This window comes from Pleurodeles waltl, chromosome 2_2 (assembly GCF_031143425.1).
Source record: "Pleurodeles waltl isolate 20211129_DDA chromosome 2_2, aPleWal1.hap1.20221129, whole genome shotgun sequence".
NCBI classification, from domain to species: domain Eukaryota; kingdom Metazoa; phylum Chordata; class Amphibia; order Caudata; family Salamandridae; genus Pleurodeles; species Pleurodeles waltl.
Genome location: NC_090439.1, coordinates 951,704,710 through 951,730,887, shown reverse-complemented (window position 1 = coordinate 951,730,887; position 26,178 = coordinate 951,704,710).

The window sequence follows — 26,178 nt, the reverse complement described above, 5'->3', positions numbered from 1 at the left end:
GCACGACAACCAATATCACTGGATGGACACGAAATCAGAGTGGCAGCAGACTTCTCGAGGTTAACGAATGACAGAAGAAGAGCATTTCTTGCCCTACGCCCGCAACTAAGATCTCTAGACATCAAGTATGGTCTTTTTGAACCAGCACGTATGTGGATCACACACCACGGCACATCCAGAGACTTCACTGACCCCGAGGACCTCAGCGCTTATCTACATAGTGTGACCCGCAATCTATGGACACCGCCCCGGCCGTCTGGACTCCCCAGCGGCGCATACAGAAACTGCTATTAGTCTGTCAACTCCATGGCCCCAGACTCACCGTCCCCCTTCGCAAAAAAGAGGCCGAGGATATGATTGGTCACCAAAGACACAGGAATCCCGGGTGCACATCCTGCAAGCAGTGATTGATCACACTCAAGACACGGGCAGAGACAAATCCCGCTCCCCCCTGAAACCAACATCAGAAGATCAGCATGCTGAACACTAAACCCACAGTAGGACAGCTGCCCTGGAGATCCGGACCCGCTTCTAGAACATCTACTCTTCACCTTGGGACAGATAAGTGACATACCCATTCACCACATCTGCTGCTCACCCAATAGGGGAGTGGGGACCTACTAAAAACACATTTATCAAATACTGATTGCCACAATGTAACACATAGGCATACTTGTAGAACAGCACAGTTAACTCTCAGGCATATAACAATCGCACTGAAGAGAGTAATCAGACTAACACAACTCGGGGTCATGGCGCCTCCAAGACTACCACAAGGGGCATGCTCCCGGACGAACACTCAAAATGCAACACCGCAGGCCATCATAAGATACTAAGAATTCTCATATTCTAAGATGTCTTAACAGATGATAAGCACAGAACGTGTAGCGGGAGGTCCTGTGGCACATGGCCCCGGGCCTGTCCCTCTCCCCCCCCTCCCTCCTCGTTCTTGGACCATAGCATCTACTCCGGGCCCGTGCCCAGCCCATCCCGGCACTTCATGCACCCATTTATGCACCCACATGACTGAGGCCCCCCCCCCTTTCCACCTGGGAGGTCCCATGATACCAGGAACGAAGCATCTATTCCCTTATCAGGCCCCATTGATATAATACCCTACCGGCGCGTGGGCCTTACAGGTTAGACCCGCAGATTAGAAGGTTTTAGACAGTAGTGAGTGTTTTCAGCCTCTGACCAATTTCCATTTGCTATTCCTTTTTCCTTTTCCTATTTATTCTTTATCACTTTTATCAATTATTCTTAATCGTTGTCCGTCTCTCTCTGCACATTCCACGCTATTCCTCTCCATCCCCCTCCCTACCTTTCTTTTCTTTTCCCTCCTCTTCTATATTTTTCATATTGTGACCAAGGGGAACTCTCCCAACCTCCCAAGGCCTAACTGAACAAGAAATCCATATTCCTTGCCTCTCAGCCCAGTCCGTACTTACTTCCTGGTCCCACCACACGGACCATAACATATTCAATACACCATAAACCATGACACACCCGGCGCCCTCGGGATCGACAACCCCACTCACGGCACTGTCCTGGAATGTACACGGCATGACCCATTATATTAAACGACAGAAGATACTGTCCTATCTCTGCTCCAAACATACCGACATTGCTCTACTACAGGAAACATACCTCGACTCGACGGAATCAGAGAAATTACGTAGAGATTGGGTGAGAAAAGTAATTTACAGCGGAAAACCACCCATGTTGGCAGGTACACAAGGAACGGGAAGAAAATGTGGAGTGGCATACTCCTGCGTCGCTCCCTGCAATTCCGACTAATTAAAACATGGCATGACCCAGAGGGACGCTACGTACTGGCTAAGCTAGTGGTGGGATCCTCCGCAATATGCATAGGCTCCATATACGCCCCCACCGGCTCGAAGCGCACCTTTTTCCTCTCCCTCAACCGTCTTCTGACACAGATAGGTGCCTCACAATATATTCTTGGGGGGGACTGGAACATAGTCCAAGATGCCATTCTAGACCGATCAATTGGTCTTGACGCGGGTAACAATGCAGATAGAGCCGTTTTCAAAGACATCCTCTCAGATCATGGCCTAATAGATTGTTGGCGTCTCTCCCACCCTTCCAATAGGGAATATACTTTTGTCTCTTCGGTCCACGGGACCCAGTCACGGCTAGACTATTTCTTACTTAATCATAGAATACTACAAGCGGTTAAGTCAATAGAAATACTGGTAGCTGCACTATCAGACCATTCTCCGGTAGTAATAACCCTGGAACTCGGAATGATTACACCCGGCCGTAAACCCTGGCGCCTCCCTAACACTAGATACCGATCCCCGACTGGGAAGGAACAACTTAAGACCCATATGGCCACATACTTGAAGGACAATAAAGGCTCAGAGACCTCACCACAACTTCTCTGGGCTGCGGCGAAAGCAACTATCAGAGGGCAATTAATGAGAGATGCAGCTATCTCCAATGCCCATAGACGGGCCCGACAACACACGCTAGAAGACACAATAACACAGGCCATGAGGAAATACACACAACAACCCACCCCCTCCAATCGCCGCTCCCTAGAACAGGCTAAAATGGAGCTTAACTCCCTCTATACCTCACAGGCAGAATATGCCCTACAACGGCTGAAGGGACGCCACTATGAGCACGGAGAGAAAGCGGGCCGCTTACTGGCTGCCCAACTACGCCAACGGGAAACAGCACTTGCTATACCGGCACTACGCACCCAGGATAACTTACTCATTACACACACCCAGGCGATTGCAGAAGAATTTGGCCGGTACTACCAAACTTTATATTCCTCAGAAACATCGGAAGACACTGCCCGCTTAGACGCATTCCTGCATCCCCCATCTTACAGATGAAGGCAGGGCTCTTCTAGAAGGGGATATTAGTAAGGAAGAGATACAACAAGCAATAGCTAATCTATCATATCACAAAGCACCGGGGGAGGATGGGTTTACATCTGAATTCTATAAATGGACGGGAACCGACACTGTAGATGTCTTATACGAGGCATTTCAAGGGGCCGAAAGGGAAGGCTCCATACAACCTATGTCTAATAAAGCTACTATCACAGTCTTGCCGAAACCCGGAAAAGACCCACTTCTTAGCGGAAGCTATCGCCCTATCTCCTTATTGAATGGAGATATTAAAATATTAGCGGGAATACTGGCACTCGCCTTGAAAAAGTTATCCCCTCGTTAATCCATCACTCCCAAGTAGGCTTTGTACCAGGCCGCTCCTCCAGGAATCACCTCCGCACACTTTTCCATGCCATTTGGGCCGCCCGCGATACACAAGAAGAAGCTCTAGCCCTCTCGTTGGATGCCGAGAAAGCATTCGACCGAATAGAATGGTGGTACCTCTTCGAAATCTTGAAACTATTCGGGTTAGGAGAAGGCTTAATTAACAAGGTGCGCCTCCTATATGGCTCCCCGACAGCACAGGTAAACTGTGGGGGGTTCCTGTCGGACACTTTTGAGATCCGGAGAGGGACACGTCAAGGATGCCCACTATCACCCCTCCTATTTCTACTTGCGTTGGAGCCTCTGTCGGCAGCCATCCGTAGTTCCAACCTCATATCAGGAATCCCACTACCAGGCAGAAAATCTGACATATATTTATACGCAGACGATATCTTACTTACCCTCACTGACCTGCTCACTTCCATCACTGCCCTGAGGGAGATTCTAACGGAATTTGAATGCATATCAGGATATCGAATCAATTGGGACAAGTGCGAAGCTCTACCACTTTCCCCAGTCACAGTGAGTGCCTCCATACAAGGCTTACCGATTAAATGGGAACACTCCCGACTAAGATACCTAGGAATTGACGTAAATACAGGGTTGGTCAATGTGGTGTCAGACAATATAGACCCACTGATCAATACCATGAAACGGGACTTTGAGAAATGGGGCCAACTGAACCTCTCCATGTGGGGCAGAGTACAGGCGGTGCGGATGGCAACCTTGCCGAGGTTCCTATATGTCCTAGGCATGCTCCCCTTACAGATCCCCTTACCTGTATTAAGAGAGATAGACCGCTGTATCCGCTCCTTTGCTTGGAGATCCATGCGCCCACAACTACCCAAAACCACCTTGATAGCCCGTCGGGAATGCAGTGGACTAAGCCTTCCCTCGATCGAACACTATTCGTACGCGTTACATCTTTCACAAATGGCCCTCCTACTCCCGACTGTAATAACCCCGCCGCTATGGGTGGACGTAGAACGAGCCCTTACAGGGGCCCCCTACGGCCTCCAGCTATTATACGATACGAGCCAAAAATGCCCCCGACCCACCAATCCTATGATAGGAGCCATGAAGAAAACCTGGCAACGGGTACATCGGCTCCTTAAGATAGACCCCCCACTTACATGACAGGGCTCCGGTATGGGGCAACAAAGGGTTCCAAATCGGAGGGAAAACTATTACCTGGAAGGATTGGGGTCAACGAGGCATCAGACGAGTGGACCAGCTTATATCAGGGGAAACCTGTGGAATTCAACCTCCCGGAATACCACTCATGGCGTTACCTCCAACTCAGACATTATCTTAAACAGAGACTAGGTGCCCTTCCCCGACAGCTCCAGCGCTCTCCTATACTACACTATCTAGAGACATGGGGGAAGATGAAGGGTGCGATATCGGGACTCCAGGCATTGCTGAATCGCCACCTCTTCTCACTCCCACTCCTGACTTCCCTCAAAAACAAATGGCAGACGCACCTACAAACTGAATATGACCTGGAGGACTGGACTGACCTGATCGATGCCAGGGACCGCGGAACACGCAAGGCTCGTCTGAAATTCTGCCTCTTTAAGACACTACATGATTGGTATTGGACCCCACAAAAATTACATATGGCAAGACTTCTCCCCCATGCAAACTGCTGGAGGTGCCCACACACACACTGCGACTTACTCCATATCCTACACGATTGCGCAGCCGTACAACCTGGAGAACAGTGGGAAACACCCTCCGAGAATCCCTACCCCTCCCACCACTCCTCACCCCATCTCTTCTATTGCTACACAACATGGGAGAACTCCATAAGATCACACGAACTCAAAGTAGACTCCTACACACCACGCTAGCAACGGCCAAATTATGCATCCTTAGACACTGGCGTGCACCGACCGTCCCCTCCCATGATGAATGGTTGACAGCAATGTACCAAGCAGCCACACACGAACGACTTATCTACAGTTTACAGGACAGAACGGAGGTGTTTCTCCAGACCTGGTCACCCTTCATCTCCGGACACTAGGACCAGATTACCCTTAGAGAACTCCACAAAATACCACGTAGTGGGAAATATACCATTCTTGCTATCATACCCATGCAGGTACATCCACCCACACCTAACACACCATCCCTCCCCTCCTGGACTCAGATGACCCCCTCTACCCCCCCGGTAGAAAGGTAGAAAGCTACTCTATGATAAAAACCGCTGCTCACCATCCACTATTCATTGACCTTTTTGGCATAACCTATTCCGTTATTCATATCCCAATCCTTATACATACTATTGATGTTCATATCACCGTGTCATTCCCCGATCCATTCCCCCCCCCCACCATACCCCCCTGCCCCAAAACATCTTATAACACTTTATAGTCTGGCTCTATTTTTCTCTTCATATGGAAGCAGCCACTATAATGATTTGCCTTTTGAATTCACACGGCCCCCTCCCCTTGGTCACTATCGCTATCACTATCACTACTAATATCACTACTAATGTTAACATCATTATTATTACAGTGATTTTTATTGTTACTATCGTTTCCACTTCCTTATTCTTCTTCTGCCTATTAGACACCATGGACACTAATACAATCCATATATACGCTGTCTCTCCCCTTACCCCTTCCATACCCTCCCTCCCTACTCTACATTTTCTATACACGTAGATTCCTACCCAGACACCTCTCCCCCTCACCCGCCACCCCCCTTTCCTCCCCCCGTTCTCATAACCCACACTAATCACTACTTTTCTTTATATCCCTCAATACACTCCTAATGGTCCCCCAGTACCCTTGACCGTATCCCACCCTTATCACAAAATATTATGACTCACACTCTTTAAATGGACTAGCAGCATATTTCAGGGAGACTCAAGGAGATGGCAAATGGGACACCTGGTTAGTATTGACCACGACTGTTATTACAGTAGAATTGTATAACGAGGACATCATGGAGCAAATGGATCCTTGTTTTTTTTTTTTGTTCTCTCCCTCTTCTTTTATAAGTTGGTTTCATTGAATCGTTTATCATATCTCTGATTGTATATGCATTATTATAAGAAAAAAGCCACAACTATGGCAAATGGCATAGCAATAGACAAGAGAGATATAAAATAACAATTGTACATGTATGATGCCTAGAAAAAACAGACATGTGTATTGATAATGACTCATAGAATGTAAACTGTACTTGTTATCTTCCCTATGAGAAAACCTGATTGGAAACAGAAATGGCTTAGGTTAACAGACTGTTCACTATACTATGTAATATGATGCAATTAACAATAAAAAAAAAAAAAAAAAAAAAAAAGGGTGATCGAAATGATCCTAAGTCTTATCGCCCTATTTCACTGCTGGATTCCTCTGTGAAGATTCTGGGACGGATTATCCTAGGTCGTCTGGAGGCCTGGATGATAGGAAATGATATTTTAAGTCGGGAACAGTATGGCTTCAGGGAAGGCCTTGGCACGCAAGAACAGTGTCTTAATTTACTGATGATAATCAACAAATACACGCAGGCCAGGAAAGGTACCCTTTATCTTGCTTTTATGGACCTTAGCTGTGCTTTTGATAAAGTTAACCGGTCTTTATTATGGGAGAGGCTAATTCAGTCAGGGTTGGACCCTAATATTGTAGAGCTTCTCCGATATCTCCATTCAGGGACAGTTGCAAACGTGAGGGTGGGCCCAAATGGGGAATGCTCGGAGGCTTTCAAGCTTTCAAGGGGTGTGCGCCAGGGGTGTCTTGGCCCCTACCTTGTTCCTTCTATACAAAAATGGACTGTCAGATTTTCTGATGGAACACTGCAGGGATGTCCCGAAGGTGAAGGGTATTGATATCCCTGTGCTGACGTATGCGGATGACGCGGTTCTTATGGCCCGCACGATGAATGGTCTCCGAGAATTAGTTAGAGCTTATGTTGTCTTTATGTCAGCTTTGGGACTGGAGGTCAATTTTAAGAAGTCGCACTTTATGGTTTGTGGTAAACCTATGAGTAGGGTTGGGGAGCTAAGGGTGGAGGATCAAGTTATTAGCAGAGTCCATGAGTTCCCATACTTAGGGGTCATTTTTGATGAGAAAGGATCTTGGAAACCCTGTATTGCTAGAAGGATTGTGCTTTTTCATGCAACAGTTGGTGCAACCTTTGACTTTGAGGCTAGGGTAGGTAGCAAACCTATCAAACCCCTGCTTGAAATCTTTAGGCGGAAATGCCTACCTGTCCTTCTGTATGGTTCAGCACTTTGGGGTTTTAGGGATACCCGAGCCCTTATGGTGGAAGAAAATCGTTTCTGTAGAAGGCTTCTGGGTGTTGGACAAAATATTCCTGGATTTTGCCTTCACCTGGAACTGGACCTTGAATATGTACAGGATACTACCCAGCTGGCTCCCCTTTTGTTATGGATTTCAGTTTGGAGTAACGAACATGCCTTTCTTAACAGGGTTATCCTAAGGGATTGTTTGGCCTGCGACAATGTAAAGCATATTCCCTGGCTGTCACACATAAGGAAGATGGCACATGACCTGGGGCGGCCTGAATTGTTTGATCATCCCGAGAACCTGACTAGCTATAATAAGAAATGGGTTAAGGATAACTTTCAGAGAATCCAGGAGAACAAGAGGGAGGGGGAGGCTCTAAGGAAAAAATCGATCAGGGAATTTACTATGCTAAAGATGTGGGTGGGTCCTGAGCGTTATCTCTCAGAAATCAAGGATGTGAGGGAAAGGTCTCTCATAACTCGATTTCGCTTGGGGATCATTAGAAGTAATTTGTGCTTCCCCCTAGGTCAGTATGGGGAGAAAGGTATTAGACCCTGCCCCTGTGATGGGGTGTCCCATCAGACCTTGATCCATTTTACATTGTTTTGTGTCTTTTATGCACCATTTAGAACCCGATTTCTACTACCGCTCCTTAGGCCCAAGGGTTTTGTGCAATACCGTCCTGCTTTCATGTGGCTGCAAATGGCCTCAGATGTACTGGTATGGAAGGGCCTGGGATCATTCCTGAAGGGAGCTACTACTTGGCGCAAAAATGTAGAATTTTTAGAATGATTTTATTTATTTGTTTTCAGTTTTTATGAATGAGGTTTTTAACTTTGTCTGTTTTTTATTTTTATATATATATGTCTATATATATATATTTATATGTACATGTTTTTATGATGGGTGCTTTTATTATATATGGTTTTTATTGGTATTTTTATAATGTTTTGGTGATTATGTGTTGTAATGGATGAATTTTTTCATACCGAATAAAGCTTCTTCTTCTTCTTCACTTTTCCAAAATATATTTGACAAAATCTGACTTCATTGTTGAATTGGATTTTTAGTAAACATTACAAATAGTGTTTGATTCATTCTAGTAGCGTGCCCCAAATTTGAAATAATAGGCTTATTATTACTTTCATGTTTCCAGTATTTCTCATTGGACAGCCACAGCTCAGTACAGTGAAGATAGTTTTGGGGGAATAGTCACCGTTGATACATGCCAACAATAACTTCTTCCAAGAAACACCTTTACATACTAGGCACCTAACTTGTGGGCTACAATGCCCACTTAAGGGTGACATGTAATATTTAAAAGAATAGTTCCTTCCTGTCAAAGGAAGGTTTGGCTGCATGTTTGAATGCTCACAGGAGTCAGGCTAAACAGGTAGACCTTACGCTATGTGCTACTTTTGTGAATGGCATAATAAATGCTCTAGTCTATAGGTGACATTTAACATTCCATATCATTTATTACATTTTCCTGCACCATGTATTATCTCCTTGCTGTCAAGTTATATGTATCAGCTGAGGATTAATCAATCATACCATGTTTTAGGAATCACAGAACATAAACTAGGGACTGGAAAGGATTGCCCCAGTATCCAGAGTTAAAAAACCAGCAACACTGGTCATCAATAGAATGGGGGCAACCACACACAAATAGATACTTTCTTAGAGGTTTCAAGTGACATTATTAATAAAAATAAGTTATGTTTTGTAGTCTGTTTAATTTGACTTGGAACCCCTCAGTTGAACATAAACACATAACCACTTATCTGGCACAAGCATAACTGAATATTCATTACTTTTCTCCACACCCAAGGTTTATTTACTTTTCAACACTTCAGTAGTGCAGAGGACTTGCCTTCCCTTGTGCTCACTAAGTAGTGATGAGCAGTGAAAAGTCAGCAAACACTTTTCATTATGTTTGTGTTTGATAGGACTTCCTTTGTCTCTTTGGTACAGTAATGGGTAGCGCAGGTTTACTTTAACACAGTGGCTTATTGTTCAGCAGTAATGTCAGGATAGAAACAGGAGTTTCTTTGCTCAGAAACAAGGCTGCTGCTTTCAGTAAAAATGTTTATGTGGACCATCTATTGTAATCTAAAATGATATATGTAAACCTAGAGGGTAAGTGGGCAGTTGTGAGAGAGACAAGGAGCTAGGTGTCACTGAATGCTTGATGACGGGATCTATATTTGTAGTCTTAGCCCCAGAGGGAGCATGCTGATTGGCTGCCCAGCCCCAGTGTTCCATCCAGGGTGCACATATACATTTTTACCTCAAACCTTATTTTCTTGTCTCCAGTAACAAACTGTAGCTTTTCACATACTTTCTAATTTGTGTTAATAAAATTAATTTGTCAATAAATGACAAGACAAAGGGTAGTTTTTAAGTGCAGCTGCACAATGTAACCTATGCAGAATTAATTCAAGAATTGTTTGCCTCAGTTATTTGTACAATCTACATTACCCTATATCACGCTGTGTGGCCTTAACATTACTTATGACAATTTAATCGTCATCTTTTGCCAATAGCGCCCACGAGCAAAAACAAAAGAAAATGTTTGGAAACTGAGAAAAGACAACTTAACAAAATAAAATAAATATAGCTTTAGAAAATAAAACTTTGCAATTTTGTTTGTCTTGCTGGGCACATTTTTGCCAGTCACAAGCCTTCTGTTTGCGGGGCACTGGAAGTTAGAACAAAATAGCACCTCAATCATGTCAGGAACAGCAGACGGGCACTAACTAAGTTGAAATGAATAAGTGCTTGATCCCTGCTTCACACAGAGGAATGGAAATGATGCAAGAGGTGCCTTGATCAATTAAGAGGCTGTAAAGAAGAGTGCCATGCAAACCAACAAATGGTGAGTGACATGTGGGCTCCAAGCCCTCTCTTAAACACAAAAGTGTCTCCCATATGAAATGCATGCGCTAGGACGTGCACTTGCATGCTCGACCATTAAACACACTCTTTAGAAAGGAGAAACAGCCTTATGTACTAAATACTGATAGCAAAAACCTGGTCACAATATGTTACCAGTAATTTTGAGACAGGTATAGAATTTTTTTAACTGACCTATGAACTAATGGGTTGTTTGGGAAATTTATTTTCCGAGAGGGTCCTCCTTCATGACTATACTGGAGTACTGTATTGCGTAAGGTGGGCCTCTGTCAAGAGTGGAATGGTGGCGAAAAATGAAGGGCTGGAATTTGGCTCAAGTGATTGCCAATGACTGAGATAAATTCAAGCATTCTGTCCATCACAATTTAGATTGTTGCAATTTGCATGAGGCATCTGCTGGAGTTTGTATAATCCTCTTATGATGTGCTGGCTTTTTCATTGTACACATTATATTGCCTTGAAGTGTATGGCTCAGTGACCAATCACCCTGATTTTGATAATGATTGCTTTATTATACAAATGGTACACATTAGCTAACTATTTGGGTTTCTGAAGCATTGAGTGAAATTGGGTTGTTGGCTAAATACAGGGTCACCCCTGTTCAAGCGACAGCTACAATGCCTGACAGGGTGAACCACAAAATCACTAAATTAAACCGTATGTAACCCTGTGTAGCTTGACAGAGAATGCAGTCAGGCCTTACTTAAAGGTAATGTGTAAAGTATTTATGGAGTACACATACAGTAATAAAGTGAAAACACAACACAAGGAAAATCACACATTAATTTAGAAAAATGAAGTACATTTTATTTAGTTATTTGCCACAAAAATGACAAAGATCCAATTAGTAGAAATAGAGTTAGGAATTTTTAAAGTTTTAGTAAAAACGTGCAGTAAAGATCAAAGCACCAATCGCTGACATCTAGTTGTGGGAGACTGGGTAACAGGCAAAAAATATGGCCGACCACGATGGAGCACGGGTCGGATATAAGAAGTGGATTGAGCCGAGTCAGTATATACCTTTGAGCTTAGGAGAATTTTCAAGAAAAATGTTCTGACAAGATCAAATTCAGCAGAGCAGGGTGGCAGGAGGTGGCTGACGAAGGAACATTGTTGTAGGGGAGCTGCTGAACAAAGTTGTGGTGCCAATTTCTACATTCAGGGTTAGGGCATTATTGCACGTCCATGGACCACCATGGTGGCAATGACGGTCCAACCACCGTTGAGATGGCGTTCAACCACCATATTACAAGGCATCTGGGCCTACGGAGCAAACACCACTGCGGGCCTGCAGGCACCGGCAGGTAGCCCAGACCGCCACGGTCATGAGGCTGCACAAACAGTCCGGCGGCGCCTGTGTTTCTGAGGTTGCACACTACAAATGTGACCATGGTGGGTCAACCATCATGCCCCAACAGGCAGAAACGGGGATAATGAAGGGAGACACTCACCTACAGGCAATCTTGCTTGTCAGATGCCATCATGAAGCCCATCACATATGTCCTGCCACTGCTGCTAATCATCACAGGACCCTCAAATGAAGTCCGCTGTGGGCACTGCCGACTGTAATAACTCACACCTAATTGTATTATCAAAAACAGATTGCAGCAACGTCGTCCACATCATATGGGGAACTCCACAGGCATCAAGTACATGTTATATCCTGTACACAGTCTGAAACATAGATTAAGACAAACGCATTCACAGTCATGATATGCCCCCTTTGGGCAGCCCACTCACACTAAACTGCAAAACTACACAAAAACACATGGCCACACATCTCGGGTACAAGGACAGTGAAGGATACACAACATTGTTTCACACATCAACAACACACAGACATCACATTTACAAATACAACCCACACACTCACATTCCACTCTGGCCAGAGGCTGTTATCACATACAACACACATACGTATCAATGTGGCATGGAACACAAAACAACACTACCATTAAACATCCCTGCAATGGACAGACACATCACAGCACAATGGAAGGACAATGGCATGCATAATACACAGAGAGACAAATAGAGCAAAAGCACTATGCTAACAATACCTGAACAATAAGGATGGGCGCATCAGGAACACTCAGGGAAGGAGGCTGCACTGGGACAAAATCACTTTGCACAGGAAATTACCCCACTTGTGTCTCAGGGACAAAATTCCCAGACCCAAATGTCATGCCCACCTGCACAATGTGGAAGTCCAAGTCAACCATACATATACAACTCCAATTGCATGGGACATACTTCAACAGAAACTAACTGCAAGGGACACACACCTAAATGGACACATGCACAGTCAATTGCAAACAGAGGTACCACAACTGAACACACTTCATGTGTGCACAGACAATACGCAAGCTGACACACATCAGATGAATAGATAAACCATATCAGGGGGATAAGTCTTACACCATACATGCTCACATTGGACAACACAAGCTGAAATACTTGCCTGAACAAAGAGTACACAATGCCATGATACCACATTGCCTTTACACTCAAATATCCATACACTCAACATATGTCTTGGGGGACACCAGCACTGCCCACAAAGTCACATACTGCAAACAACAGCACATGGATCAGCAAGCAGGCCGAAACACATACAAAACACAAGTCACTCAAGAACAACATAAAGGTAGAAAAGGAATTGCAGGACAAATGTGTACCCAACGAAACAACTGTTTGGGTTTATTTTAGAAGAAGATGTAAAATATCCAAGGCCATTGGCCAGTCCATTCACAAATCTTCGTGCTCAGACTTGACTCCTTATCTGCCAGGAAACCTCCACAGAAAAGGGCATCAAGGGCAAAGGCAGGCACCTTCCAGATTATCCGGGGGTAAGGGATGGTAGGTCAGAATTTGGAGGGGGGGAGTTTCAGCTTGGGAGGTGTAGTTTTCTTTTTGGGAAGGGTAGGCTTCTTCTTGAGACAGAGAGATATGGGTGATTGCAGAGGGGGTAGGGGAGGCCTTGAAGGTGAAAGGGACAGGCTAGGAGCTGGGTGGGGACCTTTTAGGTTTGGAACAGGGTGTGGAGGCAAACAGCAGAAAGGTCCAGGTCACACAAAAATATTTCTTAGGGACACAGGAAAGTCATCAGAAGGGGGTCAGGATTTGGAGCTTGGGAGAGTGGTTGTGGGCTTTGTTGGTATGGATGACATGTATGCATGCTTCTGAGATGTATGCTTGTGTGTAGTGGGTGTCTGTTGGGTGGGTGATAGAGTACATTTGTGTGTCTTGGGGAACAGGAGGTGGAGGTGGTAGGGGATGGAGTGGTGGATACCATCACCCCCCTGGACACTGGATCCCTCTGTGTCAGTGGTGTCTTAACACAAGGTCCAGTGTCCAGATGCTTCCCCACTCAGCTCTGTCCCACCTCTTCCACTTGCCTGTGCTGATGCTGCCAAGACAAAGAGGAATAGTGTCTTCACATGTTAATGATCAAACTTGAACAACAGCTCTGATTAGCAAACATTATCATGACGTCAAGTAGGCCCCAGCAATAAACTTCACCTAAGTGGCCCATACATGTGCCATACCATAAGTGTGCATGTCATCCAAATTATCATTTGCTCACAGGAAATTCTGTATTTGAAACAACTACAATTACATGTCTGAATTTATGCAATCACAATAACCATTGAACAACTAGAAAACATCATCACCCTCAAAGCTTTCTCCCTTGGAGCAGACCTTCTTCACCTGTTGGCATACAATAGTAGGCCAATGCAAAGTCCATTTCCACAGATCCCACAGTAGGTCATGCACACATCTATTTGTCACATACATAATGACCCAACAGTGAGAAATTATGCCATAAAATGCATCCATCTTGATGACAAAAGTACAATACCCTGGAGTAGGTGACATGGAAATACCCATGTCACACTGGAAACATATCAAAAGTCTACACTTCAGCAAGGGATATTTTTCCCAATAGAGTCAAGAAGGTGGTATTAATGCTACTCAGATAGGCCACACACATGGCATGGAAACGAACATTGTAGACATCATGTCCAATATTTCAGGGAGAGATGTCCCCAAAATACACAACACAATGAATCAGCAACCCCTAGTGTAATCTACTATAATTCCTGCTACACCTAACAATGAGTGCTACAGTAGAAGCCTTTAGTCCTTTGCATGTTTGAGAGATACAGAAGTTTGAAGGACTTATAGAAGGCCCTCAACCTACTGCCCAATGGGAAGCTTCAGCAATGTCCCCATCTTGACCATGCAAACCCAGATGTCTGTCTGTGGAAGAATGCCTGTACCCAAACACGTGTCTAAAACATAACTGCAAGTCCCTCCATGATGCATGCCAACAGTCAGGGCACATACCTTAACCATCACACACGTACAGTGCATTTTTCCATCTGATGCCTTCATCAAGGCCATAGATATTCATATTGTGGCTCTAAACTCGGCCTACCTGTCATAACCCTCATTGCTCATGCAGTTGGCCATGCCAAATGATATACTATGAAGCATGAGGGAATGTGTCAGACAATGCAAATTGGTGACATACTCCTGTATTGGCACAACATGAATTGTACCCCCATTGCAAATGTACTATTCCACAAACAGTTTGCCAGGCACATGAATGTGAGGGAATACAGGCATCATTCCATCTACATAGGTGGACTGTGCATGAAACTGCGGCTTACAAATGTTTTCTAAAGGGAAACTGACACATGCTGACATGTAGGCATAAGTAATGTTGGCAGCAGTGATGGTGCATAATTAATGTCAAAGAACATGCCCCTCTTACCAAGGGAAAATAGTGATCTGTAGCTGCATCCAAAGAACAATGTAAGCCCTGTCACATGTATGTTGGACACCTTCACATTACAAATTGCAGTGAGGCACCAGCATCCATCATATATACTGAAGAAAACAAGCTTCTGGGTGTCAGATGCCAAAATACATATTTACACAGACACATGTCTGAGGACAGTCATCCATCACCTACTTCCCTTTGGCCTAGAACACTGAAGAGTAGTGGTCTTTTGCATAGAAAATACACACATTACAACAACAAACAGTACATGATTGACAACTGTACACAGCCATATGTGCTCCTTTCAAAGCAAGTGGTTTGAGGATTCCACCCAGTTTGGTCCTAGGTCCCTGGAACAATAGACAAGGCACATCAGTTTAAAACACAGGCCATGACAGCACAAACAACCTCTCATCTACCTTGTGACACATGGCTCATCCTGAATTATCAGGGGGAGCAGTCAGAACCCTACTAAATCACTTGGCAATGCGACAGGAAATATGTCCTGTACTCACCCCCTTGTGGCTGCTGTGCTGCCCGCAAACGCCCATCAAGCACGGGATAGGCCACTGTCAGAATGCGGGCTATTAGTAGAGTCATGGTTCAGTGGGCATCTAGCCCATATTGGGAGGACAGCCCCAGCTGGGCCTCCGCGATCTTCCAGGCAAAGTGACTCAGTTCCTCCCACCTTTTTCTGCAATGGGGGATCCGCCGGCTGTGGACCCCAAGGGTCTGCACCTTCTCAATGATGGCTCTCCATATCCCTTTCTTTTGATGGGTGTCGAACTGAATGGATGCAAAAGACAAATCAAGAGATGATGATCACAAATGTTTGAGTCACATATATGTCAGTTACATAAAGCTTGAACTTTCCTATTTTATCAATACTCCTCAAGTGTGACACGTACATGCCAAAAAGCACAGGATCATGACTACAGACATACATTTCCCAACCTGTGGACCAACCCACCATCCTGCTCAGACCCTACAATGATTAGACAGGCTTAATGACAACTTGTGGGACGTTCTCTAGCAATCTGACAGAGATGTGAACCACTATGCGATACATCACATCTCAGTGGCTTCTGAAAGGTGGACTCCTTAGGCATGTTTGGACCAACACATTCACACTTTGTGAGAATGACTCTCTGCATACAGTCCCTATAGGCTACTGACCGAGTACAAACTCAAACATCAGACATGGGTAATAATAAAGGGACTGGCATGGTGGGTACAGAAAGTGTCTAGTCTGTCCATGTGTGCACATTTGCAATAACAAATACAGACTCATGCCATCTCAGCAGGTGAGGTTCTGTGTTATGTATCTGTACCACAGAACACGCTTTTGGACATATGTGTCCAGCACACAGAGATGGCATCCAACAAACAAAGGCTTGCTTCTGCCATGTGACAAACCTACTGAGTCACATATCATGGTCTTCCAGGAATCAACACACACCAGTGTGGAAATATCAGTTAGGCAATGAGCATACAATGGACAAATATGACCTGTATGAAGGTGACTACAGGGCTGTGGGAGTGAGGGACATCATGAGTCAGAGACACGCATTTACAATAATGCTAAGTACACATCTGTCACAGATCAATAACACACCCCTAAACCCATTTGCAGTGTAATCAAAAGAGTGAGGCATTCTGGGCAGCATATTACAACAGAGACTCATATTGAGCACAGGACAGGATCTGCTGGAGTACAGGGAGTGGGCACAGTGCCACAGTTGCATAGCCACAGTGACACCGCCAAGCCTTGACTAGGACCCATACTGGGAGACACATGTGACAGGCCTTGGTCTCTTCAGGCTGAGCAGACATAACCTACATGACACTACATTCCCATCACTTCCATATATTACAGTACATCATGTAGCCAACAGCAAATTGACATGTGGTTTGTGTGGCAACCTGAAGGACAGAGAGAGTGATGACATGCCTTACAAACAACAAGGCAGATGTGTGAAGTAATCTTTGTGGTAACATACACATAGCTAACATTACTTGCAACTGACACATACAAAATGCATACTTAGCTCATTCTGTCAGGCATATGCATGTTGTCCCACACAGGAGTGGTTCCTTTGCAATGGCGGAGTGTCACCCCCCCGGCTAAGCCAGCAGTATGTGCAGGGAGGGTGGGCTGGGTCATGGGACAGGGGAGAAGGGAAGGGGAATGGACTGCACTTCAATGCAAATGTTTGTTTGGTTGTCCGTCCTAGGGCTTTTGTCCTCCTGAAGGCCAGATTTAGGTGTCTGGAGCACCCTGCTGGAGCCCTCCTCTACTCACCCGGTAGAGTGTGTCAGATCATTGTGGCCTGCTGCATGCTCCACAACATTGCCCTGTGGAGTGATATCCCATACATCCCAGAGGAGGTGGAGCCTGCAGTGCCACCAGTTGAGCCTCCTGAAATGCCAAGTGAGGATGACAGTGGTGAAGAGGAAGGAACTGAATTGCGGGAAGACCTCATCAATAATACTTTTCTAGAGTGTAAGTATGTTGTGTGATGGAATGACTGCGACAGTACAAAGAACTGTAGTTGTCAGAATGTGTAGAGTGGAGTGTTTAGGCAAAACATTATGGAGCTAATGCTCTTCAATATTCAGCCAAAGGATGATTGAAGATTTAGCCTTTGGTATACACCCACCTTGATGCAGCTGCTCTGTTTGTGTCAGTCTCATTGCAATGCAATGTCATTTCAGATGCTTGCTACGTGATTTCTGTAATAGGTATGTTTTCAAATCTATATCCTTGTTTTGACTTTGTCCAGGTGCTTCATCATGACATCCTCATGTGGGCATTACAGAGTTGTGACATTGGCAGGCATATGGTGCTGTTCCAGCATAGGACGTGAACATGGATTGTTTCAGGTAATATAGGTAACTGATTTGGGGGATACGAGACCTGTGCCAAGGCAGCTTGAACAGTGTTTGGGAGGAAGGTCTGAAGTACACAATATTCTTGTTTTTTGTGCTGTGTTGGGCCGATTGCATCATGTGTGTGAATATGTGGGCATGAAATATGTTGTCATCAAGTGCAAACCAGGCATTCACCGTTCACATATGCTAAACATTCTTCTTGTATGACCTGTATGTAGCTGTATATATTTGCCATCATTGAAGGCCTCAGTGCCTGTTCCACAACACTGACATATGTTTGAGTCATACCACCAGATGCATGGTCATCTGATGGGCCTGTGATTAGGGACTGTTGTGCTGCCCTCTGTCTGTATCTTGATTTATGTGATGTTGGATTACTTGGTTCTGATATGTAATGAGGCTCAAGTTGACAGCATTCACTATTCTACAGCAGAATGTATGACAAGGCCCTTCCTTCTATGGTGTGGGGACTGTGCCTCCATATATCTACCTGGATACAATGTGAGTCAACCATTCTTGGCTACCACAGACCAGACATATGGACAGCCTATCTGCTGTGCAGTGAAATAAAGTGTTTGGGGTGACCAGACACTTGTACCAATGTGTTTGTGTGCATTGGTTGTAATCCTTAGAAGGAAACTGTACCTGTAACACATCCCTCCTTGCACTAGTATCTTGTGTCTTCATCATTTGCTTCACATGGTCTTACATCTCTACATTGCAACAACTGAAACAGAAGCAAGCAGACACAAACTTTGTGATAGGTGGTATTTATTTTTCATTTGTGCATAGAATACAATAAGGGGCATGATGGAAGAGAAAAGGGAAGGGTTCAGTTATAGTGGATGAAATCATTGTAGTAGATGCCACAGCATTGGAACTCCAAAGTGCAGTATACCCCTCCCATAGGAAATGGAAGGTGGTTGAAGAACAGTCAACAGAGTGAATATGTGGCACACAAAGGAGTTCCTTCATGAAGAAGTCAATTGCTGGCAGTGGTCGGTCTCTGGTCATCTGGATCTCCTGGATTCTTAGCTGGATGTCCCTGGTTGTGTGGGGGGGCTGCTGCTACAGAGGCAGCGGTGTCTGGGGCAGGTTCTTCCTCTGACAGGACCTCCCTTCCAGTGGCTGGCACCGATTAAGAAGGGCATGTTGTTTGGATAGAGTGTTGTTGACGATCCCTGATCAGGGTACTGCTAATAACCCTCAACACCCCTGTTAAGGAGACCAGGTTGGTATTGGTGGCCTCTCACTGTTGAAGCATTTCCCTATGAATGTCCCTCTGCAACTGCTTCATCACCCAGAGTTCAGAATGAAGCAGGCTCATCACATCTTGGTACTTCTGACAGACTCCCAAGATTTGGCTGATGGTGTCCTGGCCAGGAGCATCCTCAGTAGTCTCACCCCGGTGGGCTACAACATTCCTCCTACGCACCCTACCCCCACAGGCTTATGCCCTTGCCACAGGGTGCCCCTTCTACGGGTTCCAGCTCGACCTTTTGATGTGAAAGATACAATGTTACTGGTTGTATTGTAACATCTACCTCCACATGTGTACATAGTTGGTTTGCAGATTATCCTGTTGTGACAGGTACTCATGTAATTGATTGCAGTGACCCGGCTCTTGTGAAGCATGACCATTCCATTTAAGTCAAGCAGCTGCTGAATTTAGCAGTTCATTAGCAATTGGTAGGATGGGCAGAGAATTAAATCTTGCCACCAATGCAGGGAAAACAGTGGCAGGGCAGGATGTGTCTCTCACCATTTTGAGGCCTACTTGATTGTTATGGAGTAATTTGCTGTGTATGTGACTGGAGTCATCATGTGGTGAGGTCGTTGTGAATGTGTCTGCAACCAATACCTTTCTGATGATGCATCTTGAGGCCTTGTTGATTATTTATGTTGCACACTGGATGAGCTGTCCTTCCTTTCCTCAATAGTTTCATTTTGACTTGGCAGTTCATGATTGGGCTAGATGGCCAGCCATATCTCTAAGTTGAGCATGATCTGTATCTTGGCCCCTCCCAGGTAGGAAAACATCATTCGAGAGTGATCAGGCAAGGATATTTGGACAAGTGACCGCTGTTCTGCTATTTGGAGTCACTGGAACAGTGCCTCTACAGAGTTGCATTCAGGTTACTCCCATAGTCCCTAACATTAGACAAATGTTATCCTCTTCGGTGAGTAAACTTCCTTTGAGAGTTCACTAATAGATGCACTGGGGCAAGTAGACAATGGGCTGGTGATTAGAGCTAGCAAACCAGGGCCCATTGGGCTTTGTATTCAGGTCACTCCCTCTAGTTCCCAACAGTAGACAAATGTTACCTTCCCAGGTGAGTAAACCTCCTTTGAGAGTTCACTAACAGATGCATTGGGGCAAGTGGACAGTGGGCTGGTGATTGGAGTTAGCCAAACAGGGCCCATTGGGCTTTACATTCAGGTCATTCCCACTAGTTCACAACACTAGACTAATGTGGGCCTCCCAGGAGTGTAAACACCCATTGTGAGTTAACGAACAAGTGTTCACTGGACTTGTGTTTGGAGTTGGAGTGACAGAGTTTTCTGGCCTTAGCAGTCATGTGACTCCCTTTACTTCATTCACTTGAAAAATCCCATCCCCCAGGTGAGTACACTTCTTTTGCGATGTCCCAAACAGGAGTCTTTGGAGAAGAGGACACTGGACAGGTGGTTGGAGTGACCGTAAGAGACCCTCCTGTGAGTTGAGGTCATGTAATTCCATGTACTACACACACACTGTACAAATGATATCTTCACAGGTCAGTACACTTTAATTGAGAGTTGAGACACAGGGGCCCTTGGACAAGAGAACACTGTGTTGATGTATGGTTTTCTAGAAACAGGGCTTCCTGGCATTAGCAGTCGGGTAACTCCCTGAACTACACACACTTTACAAATGGTTTCTTCCCAGGTCAGTACACTTCAATAGAGAGTTAAGACACAGGGACCTTTTGAGGAGTGAACACTGGTTTGGGGTTGGAAGAACTGTGCCTGCTGGGAGTTGCAGTCCTCTCACTCACACTACTCCCCAATAGTTGACAAATGCTATCCCCCCAGGTGAGTAAGATTCATTTTGTAAATGACCAACAGTGGTCTTTGGAAAAGACAACACTGTGCTGGTGTTTGGAGTTATTGACACAGGGTCTGCTGAATTGCAGTCATGTCACTCACTCTAATACACACACTTGACCAATGTGAGCATACATCAATTTTGAGTTCACTTACAGATGTATTTGAGCAAGTGACCACTGGTATGGTGCTTGGAGCTACAGAAACGGTGCCTGCTGGGAGTTGTAGTCATGTCAGTCCCTGTACTACCCACACTATGCAAATGTTATCCTCCCAAGTTGGTACACTTCAACTGAGAGTTGACAAACAAGGGTCTTGGAGCAGAGGACACTGGGTTGGCTGAGTGGAGTAACAGTGCTTCCTGACCTTAGCCGTCATGTCAGTCCCTGTACTACACACACTATACAACTATACCAATGTTATCCTAACAGATGAGTACACTTCAATTGGGAGTTGACAAACAGGGGTCTTTGGAGTAGAGGATGCTGAGTTGGCTGAGTGGAGTAACAGTGCTTCCTGGCTTTAGCAGTCATGTTCATCCCTGTACTTCACGCAATATACATATGTTATCCTCCCAGGTGAGTCCACTACAATTGTGAGTTCACATTCAAAATGGTCTTTGGAGAAGGAAAGACTGGTCTGGTTTGGAGGTACAGGAACAGTGCATGTTGGGAGTTGTAGTAATGTCTGTCCCTGAATTACACATACTATACACAGATGTTACGACCCCAGGTGAGTCTAATTGAATTGTGAGATGCCAGATAGGGACTTTCGGACAGGTGGAAACTGGGATGGTGAGTGGAGCGACAGTGAAGGGTGCAAAAGTGAGCATGCATTTTGGTGACTTTTTGATTGTTGTAACTTATGAGACTCTACTCTCCCAGGTATTCCTGTCAAGGCCTCAGGATACATGATGGCTAAGATATTCTCCTCCTGGGGATAGAGTTGTAAGGGAGGATTGGGAGTGCTAGCGCCAGTCTTCTTGGCCTGCAGCTGGTACCTGGAGACCAGGGAATGGACCTTGCCCCTGAGGTCGTTCCACATCTTTTTTAAGTCCTCCTTTGTGCATAAGGTGGTCCCACATTTCTATTTTCCTACTGAGAGTAATGTGCTGCACTTTGGCTCTAAACAATTGTGGCTCTACTCTTATGATTTTATCCACCATGACTCCTAACTCTTCATCAGTGAAACATGGCTTTTTAAAAACTAATTCAAAACACAACTTTACAGTTAAAGATGGTTTTCATTTTCAATTTTATAGATACCAAACATAAAATGCTTATCTGTCCCCGTGAAATGTTAGCATCTATTAAATGTAATAAGGCAACCCAATGTTATTTTATGGGACAGGTAAGCCTCACTGTAGTGAAAAACAAATTTGGGAACCTTTTAATTACAATGAACCCTGTACGATGGGCTATGAGGCCTACCTTAGGGGTGACATATGTAACAAAAGGAAAGCTTAAGGATTTATAAGGGGGTTCATTTGCCAAGTCAAATTGGCAGTTTAAATTTGCATTCAGGCAGCCATGGCAGGCCTGGGACATGTTGGAAGGGCCTGCTTAAGTGACTGGTACAATAAATGCTGCAGGCCCACTAGTAACATTTAGGCACATATTTATACTTTTTGACATAAACCTGGGTTAGCGCAGGTTTGCGTCAAAAAGAATAGCGCTAGCTAGCGCCATTCCATGATGCCCGTTGGGTGCCATTTTTATGGCATGGTGCTAAGGCCCTGTTGGAAAGGATGCTAACAGGGCTGGGGAGGCGTAGGGGGAACCGGGGCTTGTGCGCCAAATTATGGCGCTACACTGTTTAGAGGCAAAAAAATTGCCTCTAAGCAGTGTAGCGCCATTTTCTGACGCACAAGCCCCATGGACATGGCTCTTGTCTTAGTAAAGACAGGAGCCATGCCCACCTTTCCAATGGCCATGCCCAGTGGACGAATGCCCCCTGGGCATGGCCATTGGGCCAGCACTGTGCAGGGGGCCCCAAGTCAGGGCCCCAGAGCGGTGTTGGGAAAAAAAAAAACTCACCAGGACTTACCTGGGATGGGTCCCCCATCCTTAAGTGACCTCCTGGTGTGGGTGGGGGTGGGTGGGGTGTTCTGGGGCCAGGGAAGGGCACCTGTGGGCAATTTCCATGGTCTCTGACTATGGAAATCTGCCTACAGGTCCCCTTATGCCTGTCCAGACCCAGGTGTTAAATAATGGTGCTAAGCCAGCTTAGTGCCATTATTTAAGGCCTTCATCCCCCTAGCTGGATTTTAGCATGGGAGGATAAATATGGCGCAAAGGTCATATCGTTGTTTTCTGGACGGGAACGCCTACCTTGCATCTCATTGACACAAGGTAGGTTTTCCCCTCCAGAAAATGACGTCCACTACATAACTTTGGCACTAGACGTGTCTAGCTCCAAAGTATAAATATGGAGTTAGGTTTGCGTTGAATTAGCGTAAAAAAAAATGACGCTAATTCAGCGCAAACCGTGCATAAATATGGGCATAATTTACAGGCCCTGTCTGTATGGTACACTATTCTACAATGGACGTATAAGTAAATTAATTATGTCTATCAGGTGTAAACCAATTTTACCATATTTAGGGGAGTGATTACGAGCCCTTTAGCACTGGTTAGCTTTCCTAAAGCAAACAAAAATGAATTTCAGCAATACACAAATGGAAACAGGTAAATGCCTGGGGGAAGACCACCCTTTGGCTGTCAGGTTTAACAAGCATCTTATTCCAGAAGGTTTTACAGCACTGTTCATCCATAATCTCTCCCAGAAAAGGAGATCTAAATAAAACAACAAGGTGGTAAAATGAGTAGAAGAAGGCATAACTAAGCAGATTGGTAGCTTTTGTTCAAAAAGTTACAACATTGAATACAATTTTAGATTCCTGGTATTCAGAGCCTTCAGTGCAATGACCAGACGTTATCACTCCAATCCCTCCCCTCTGGGGTAAACATTTCTATAGGTATCTAGCGGCCATAATCTTGATTAATTTTTAGGAAAATCATCATAATTTGAAATGGAAGTGCTTCTTGACAAGTAGTGCTCAAATAAAATGAAGCCTTAAAAATGTAATGCAAATAACCTATTACTTTTACACCAGAGGTGTCAAAGTTGAATTTTTAGTGATGCAGAGTTTCGTAACTCGTGTTCGCCTGAATGAAAAACTCAGCTCCGCTAGTGGAGTTTGCATAATTCGGCAACTCTGTCTTTGGCGGAGAACGCGTACTCAACGATAGACTCCACACTCTGCAATGTAGCCGAGTTTTTTTCTGCTTTCCCCCATTGGTGCGCGATTTCTGTCATTTTGCGTGCGCCAGCGACTTCCGGTGCATCTTTTTTGACGTAGGCAAGCACGAGTGAGCTTGATCGACTCCTGCTGCAACCTGGCAAAGCTGAAGCAGCTCAAATCTACCACTTAAAGAGAAAAATTGACCACTCGCGATGATATTGTTGTGCGAGGAGTTCTTTTTTTACCAAACAACAGGAAGTGCCCCAGAGACTCCAAGTTCCTCTTCTTGTCCAGCAGGCTCCTCCCACTGCTTTGTCCAACTCCTGGTCACTTTTAACTTGGAATTCAAGCTGGAAGGATAAATGTTTTTTTGCCCCTGGATATATCATTCAATTTAAGGACTATTGCATTTGAGTTTTCGCAAGTAAGTGTAAAAACATTTGAATAAGGCTGCTGTACAATATTGGTTATGCCCTAGGATTTATCTGTACTTTTATTCAATTTTTTCAAATTTATTTTGGTGGGTGGCTGCATTTGTAGCCTAGTTATATTTTTACTTGTTTTGTTTTGGTAATTTGCAACATTCATTAAATTGAATGTTAATGATAAGGGTTGGGACCTGCTAATGTAGTAGGCCTTCCAGCTGTAGGTCCATTACTAGTCATTGTGCATGATGAAAAACAACTGTTTTTGGTGTCCGTGGAACTGAAAGACTATGGGTGGAATTGGATTAAAGATAATAAAATGTTGTTTGGCGTTATTTCACATTTTTTCTGCAAACAGTGTTTGGGGGATTATAGACTGGATGCCTTTGTATGATGAGTATTGTTGTATACTTCTTAGCTTCTTTAAATTGAGTTTTTATAATTACTAATACTGACTTAATGCTGTATTGTTCTCCTGTACTAATGCCTTCTTTGTCCTGCCAGTGCATGAGAGTGTTTGTCATAGGCCACCATTTGTGTTTGTTCCCCATGCCATGTGGCCAGTGACCATTTTTGTGTAGTCAAAAATATTGTCCTATACCTATATGTGCTTTTTTGTTTTCTATTCCTCCTGCTTGTTGTTTTTTGTGGTCGTTGGCCATTTTGTATAGGCAGTCAGTGTGCTTTTGGCCTGCATGTTTCTTCTTTGTTGTGTCAGCCATGTCTCCTTGCTGGTTGTTGTTTGATCATGTGGCTGGTGGCCATTTTGTGTAGGCAGCCATTGTGCTTTAGGGCTGCATGTGTTCTTCTTTGTTGTGGCGGCCATGCCTCCTTACTGTTTGTTGTTTGACCATGTGGCTGGTGGCCATTTTTTGTAGGCAGCCAGTGTGCTTTAGGCCTGCGTGTGTTCTTCTTTGTTGTGGTGACCATGCCTCCATGCTGGTTGTTGTTTGACAATGTGGCTGGTGGCCATTTTGCATAGGTTGCCCTGTATGCTTTGGGCCTTCTTTGTTGTGGTGGCCATGCCTTCTTGCTGGGTGTTGTTTGACCATGTGGCTGTTAGCCATTTTGTGTAGTTTGCCTGTGCGCTTTGGCCTGTTTTTGTTGTGGTGGCCATGCCTCCTTGATTGTTGTTGTTTGACTATGTGGCTAGTGGCCATTTTGTGTAGACAGCCAGTGTGCTTTAGACCTGCATGTGTTGTTCTCTGTTGTGGTAGCCGTGCCTCCTTGCTGGTGGTTGTTTGACCATGTGGCTGGCGGACATTTTGTGTGTTTATTCAGGTCCTAGTAGGTCAATGCTTATTACTTAATGTAC